This window comes from Geotrypetes seraphini, chromosome 7 (genome assembly GCF_902459505.1).
Source record: "Geotrypetes seraphini chromosome 7, aGeoSer1.1, whole genome shotgun sequence".
Taxonomy (NCBI): domain Eukaryota; kingdom Metazoa; phylum Chordata; class Amphibia; order Gymnophiona; family Dermophiidae; genus Geotrypetes; species Geotrypetes seraphini.
This window is the reverse complement of record NC_047090.1, coordinates 132,088,372-132,094,109: the sequence shown is the minus strand read 5'-3', so window position 1 is coordinate 132,094,109 and position 5,738 is coordinate 132,088,372. Positions and strand designations below refer to the sequence as shown.

General features: G+C 41.9%; 1 pseudogene; it reads left to right on the top strand.

The window, feature by feature from the left end:
- Positions 1-1,743: 1,743 nt before the first annotated feature.
- Positions 1,744-5,123, top strand: LOC117364243 (annotated as a pseudogene).
- Positions 5,124-5,738: the final 615 nt, after the last annotated feature.

Genomic DNA, 5,738 nt, shown 5'->3' with positions numbered 1-5,738 from the left:
CTGAAGATCTCCTGCATAAGGGGAGGGGGCATCTTATTTTTTAGATTAAAAGAGTGGGGTTAGTATTTAACCTCTCTCTGCCAATGTTTTTAAAAATGCAAGTCAGAACAGACTTTCTATACTTGGATATTTAATATGTTTGCCATGATAAGTTTTGCTCTGCTATACTCACCATGCTGACTCATCATAATATGTTTTGTCATATAATGTTTTACCATGATTTAATTATCCCCCTCTTCTACGAAACCGCACTAGTGCTTTTTAGCGCAGAGAGCCACGCTGAATGGCCTGCACTGCTCCCGACGCTCATAGGAACTCGAGCATCGGGAGCAGCACGGACCATTCATTGTGGCTCTTTGCACTAAAAAACGCTAGCGTGGTTTCATAGAAGAGGGGGCATGTTTTGCCATCTCTGGCAGACAATGTTTGCCATGCTATCTCATACCATACCATGTCTGAGAGTGTGGCACAGGGGTTGAAGCTACAGCCTCAGCACCCTGAGGTGGTGAGGATTCAAACCCACACTGCTCCTTGTGACTCTGGGCAGGTCATTTGGTCTCCTATTGTCCCAGATATATTAGATAGATTGTGAGCCTGCTGGGACAGACTGGGAAAAATGCTTGAATACCTGAATAAATCCATGTAAAGTTCTGAAGTCCTCTGGGAGAATGGTATAGAAAATTTAATGAATAAAATTAAGGTGATTTTCTATTAATGACACTCAAAATTCAGTATCAACAATAATCAGTGCTAAACACTGTTCCCTCTAAGCTGGTTGGGAGTCCTCCACCTACAAGCCTGCCAGTATGAGGTGCTGTTTCATTCAATTTTCAAAAGTGAGGGACTGCCAAGTTTTGCAGGACTCTAGGGAACCTGTCTATCTCTAGTGATTGAAGACAGGATATTGAAGACCAACCCCCACTGGCAGCAATGCAGTTGAAGGACTCCCACTCAGCTTAGAGGGAACAGTGGCACTGAATGGTATTCAATAACAGACATTCCAGGTTCAGTGCCCATTATAGAATGGCACACATGCTTAGGGTTACCAGATTTTACGATTGTAAAATCCGGACACATGGCCCCACCCCCAGGCCTACCCAGCCCCGGCCAGTTCCACTCAACCCCAACCTCTCCTCGTGCTCAGAGCCACATCGGGAGGGCATCTGCGCATGTGCAGAAGTGATGCGATTACATCACATGCATGTACGCAGATGCCCTCCTGACATGGTCCTGAGCTGGAAGCTTTTCAAAACCCAGACAAAGTGCCAGGTTTTGAAAAGCCATCTGGATGCCTGGACAATCCTCTAAAAAGAAGGCATGTCTGGGTAAATCAGGATGTCTGGTAACACTACAGATGCAGATAAGGGCTCATGTTTAACCACATACATATGTATTGCCCTTTGTGTATTTTATAATGGAAAGTTGGCACCTGCATTATTTTAAGAACATAAGAATAGCCATACTAGGTCATATCAAGGGTCCATATAGCCCAGTATCCTGTTTCCTGGCAAAAACCAAAATAGTAGCAATGGTCTCCCAATAGACAATTCTTTTTCCCATAGATATTTTATTAATTTTTAAAAAGAGAATATGCAAGGGGCGTGGCTTGCCTGCAGACAAGATAGTTGGCTGATTCCACAGCTCCTCCTCCATCTGCATCATTAAGCTCATTCTTTAGTGTAAATTGAGAAATTTTTCCTTTAAAACGGGGAAATTGCCTTACTAAGTTTACCAGGTATAAGAATGGCTTTGGGTAGACAATCAAAGTTAGAAGCAGCATTCGCAGCAGGGTTAAATGCAAAGCAGGCCAAGCCTGACCCGCCAACTCCATCTAAAGTTCCCCTTCCAAAGGAAGTATCAGAATTTGAGCAAATCATGGAAAAAATAAATAATATTACAGACCTGCTTCAGGATAATACTACAAAATTGAACCTGGTACAGGAAGAAGTACATACATTTTCACATCAATTAAAGGGATGTGAGAATAAAACGGACCTCTTAGAACATAGAGTGACAGAGGTGAAAAACCGTTTATCTACAGTTCAAACTGCACATAAAGAAATTTCTCACCTTTCAAAAGAACTGGAGGATATGAATAACAGAAGCCAGAGAAATAACATAAGGATTTTGGGGCTCCTAGAGGGGGTGGAAGGAAGAAATCCTATCTCCTTTTTGGAGGATTTGTTGCTAAAGATCCTTTCACTTACTCTCAAACAATCCGTTAGAAATTGAGAGAACTCATAGAGTTCCATCAAGAGCTCTCAATAGACAAAAAGGTCCAAGGCCTCTCATTTGCAAGTTACTCCGATTTCAGCAGACATTTGATATTTTGAACATGGCCAGACAGTTGAAATTACTTAAATGGCAGGAACACAAAATATATATTGTACCTGATTTTGCAAGGGCAACAGCTAATTGGAGAAAGCAATTTTTGTCACTGAGACCTCAATTGCGGCAGATGAGAGTCTGGTACGGGCTTCTTTATCCAGCAATTATGAAGATAACCTTTAACAATGAAACTTCCCACTTCGAGGAGCCAGCTAAGCTTGAAGAGTTCATCAGTAGTTACCAGGATCCAATGTCTTAAGCCAGCTCCAAGTCTTCAGTGTGTGCTGTGGATTTTTTGATTTATACAATATATTCATTTCTATAGTGTATTTATTTTATATATTTCATTTATGATTTTATTTAATTTTATATTAAATTCAATTTTTATTGACTTGGAAAGTGCTTCAGCAAAAGTTTACTAGGTATTTGGTTGGCAAATGGGAATCGGAGATTGCAGCACTAAGGCGAGACTTTAAACATTCAAGATAAAGACAGGTTCTTCACCCTCTCCAAGGTAGGGAGAATAAGAGGATACTCTCTAAAGTTAAAAGGGTATAGATTCCTTAAAACGTAAGGAAGTTCTTCTTCACCCAGAGAGTAGTGGAAAACTGAAACGCTCTTCTGGAGGTTGTTATAGGGGAAAACACCCTCCAATGATTCAAGACAAAGTTAGACAAGTTCCTGCTGAACCGGAATGTATGCAAGTAGGGCTGGTCTCAGTTAGGGCACGGTCTAGGGGCCGCCGCGGGAGCGGACTGCTGCGCACAATGAACAACTGATCTGACCCAGCAGTGGCAATTCTTATGTTCTTAAATATTTTAATGTCACAAGACAAGGAAGCTGTACTGTGAATGGTTACTGGGATGTTTCATAAGGATTCTTTGAGTCACAAAGAAAAAAATCATACGAACAACTGAGGAAAGTGGTGTAGTCTAAGGAAGTAAATCAGGTAAAGATTGCACTGCTGCAAAAAATGTTTTTAGTGTGCTGAGGTTTGATTTGTAGCAGTCTTGGCCTGTGTTACTGCTGCCCAACACTCTGCCACTTCGGTAACAGCAGCAACAACCATAATATCAACAACCAGAGCAGTGACTGCACCGATTAATCCTCTTACTGGAATCTGGGAGTGCCCTCTATGTATCACCACTCACCCCACCATCCTGGCGACAACTTTAAACATGCTGTCTGGCCTCAGCCACTCCCCCTTAATTTGCACCACCCCTAAACACTACATCCACTTTGGATCACCCCTCAACCCTGAACGGCATGGGTAGCATTTCCTTGTGGATGGGACCTATGAATCCAGTACAAAGCGATGGATGAACCAAGCTTTGGATGAAGGTATGTCTCAGGCCTCTTGTACCCCGGAAGAGAACAGAATCCAATCATTATACCAAAGCAATGAGAGCTGCAACTCTATTAACATCTGCAAAGACAGTGCAGATTTATCAACCCCTTTAAAGAAATGGAAGTCTCGATATCTAATGGAGCAGAATGTAACCAAGTAATTGAGGCCCTTGTCTCCCATTACTCCTCCACCTCCCATTCCTTCAACCTCCAGCTCACTGAGCCCGCCGCTCACCACACCCTGCTCCTCCTTGCCCGGAGAAGAGGAATGTTTCAATGGATATGGCCTGATGTTTTCTCCAATTCCTTCTCTTGCTGCTAGCTGCTGTAATACTCCATTACAGTTTGAGCCCTGCCTTCAAACAGACTTGGATTTAACAAAGGTTGGACTCATGGACCCCAATGCTTCCAGCTGCTTGGAAAATCTGACCCTTCTCAGTATCGGATTTACTGAGCTAGCTGCTCAGTCACCTAGCACCTCACTACCATACAGCAACACCTCAGATCCCGGCTTCTTGTGTTGCAGTGGGGAAGGACAGATTTCATTAAGAAACTCTGATCAGGCTTTCTGGACCAAATTTAATTTAATGCCCCGGGCAGATGGGTCACTGCAGGGGTCCCTTCTCCTAGGGGACCGAAAGCCTTCACAGTCAGAAGGAGGCATGTACTGTAATTCTCCAGCTGAGGGATATTTTAGTAGACTTGGTCATGGACTTCTCAAAGAGGCAGCACAAGGATCCATGTCTCCTTGTGGTGAGAGGACATGTGAGGGGATAAAAGCATCTTCACAGATCCCACCACAGAAGAAAAAGGTATCTCTACTGGAATATTGTAAATGGAAACAGGAAGCCAAGGAGGGTACTTCCCATTCAGGAGGTGATTTAGTACAATGTACAGGGACTTCTACCTGGCAGAACAGCAATGGAATGGACACAGACAGCTCCAGTGTCCAGGGTTCAAATCCACAGGTCCCTTCCTCTCCGCAAAGTGGTTTTTCCTCTCCCACCCACACCTCAACTCCCGAAATTGAAGAAGTGAGCCCTCCAGATCCCAGAGACACCAAGTCCTCCATATCTCCCTGCAGATTTTCAGAGAGTAGCAGTAGCAGGTGGATGGTCCCAAAATCTGTGGAGCACCTCAGAGAAGGGCGAGGAATCCTGGAAAGGGTGGTACAAAGTGGGGTGAAAGTGTCTCAGAGGGGCGAGCCTTCTCCTAGTCGAGAGAGTCTGACAGAGAAGGAGCCAGATCCCATGGAGAGTGACACTTCTGACACTCTTGGAATGGCTCTTGCCAAAGAACCATCAGATTACAGCCCATCCAGGTACACCTACCAGAGAGAGACTCAGAGAAAGAATAATCTTTGGGAGTTGATCAAGGAGCGAGAGGGCAATCATTTCTTTGGAAATGACGAGGATGATATGGTGAAATGCTGCTCATGCTATTGGTAGCAGATACTGATGATGATCTCACAGACTCAGAAGATGAATGAGACATATAAAAGTCAAAATCACAGGACTTTAGGTATAAAGTGATACAGTTTTTTCATTATCCTGCAATATCCATGTACTGTAATGTAGTATTAATTTAGGTGCTAGGGATATCAGTTGAGATAGATTTAAATTATTATTAATATTAATGATATTAGTTTATATGACTATTAGAAATGAACTTATTCATATTTATTATTTTCAATTGTTTCAACTGATATTTATATCTGCTTGCCTGTTATGGTTATCATTCATATTACTTTGAGATAGGTTTTCCTTATACAGCAAATTTTCCATGAATAGCTTTTCTCTGTATTATAGAAATGGAGATACTTACTGCTCCTTTTTAAGGAATACTAGGGAAATGAAGTTGGCCTTATTAATTCTATTAAATTGGTTTTATCTGATATATAAAAAAAGAATTGCTGCATATTTATATAAATGAATTGGTTTATATTATGAATTGATGTATGGTTCTATATTGTGTATTATATATATTATGTATTATATAATATATAGAGATTAATTGTGCTGTTCAGAATGAATAATTAAAGAACTGTTTACTACCTGTTAAAC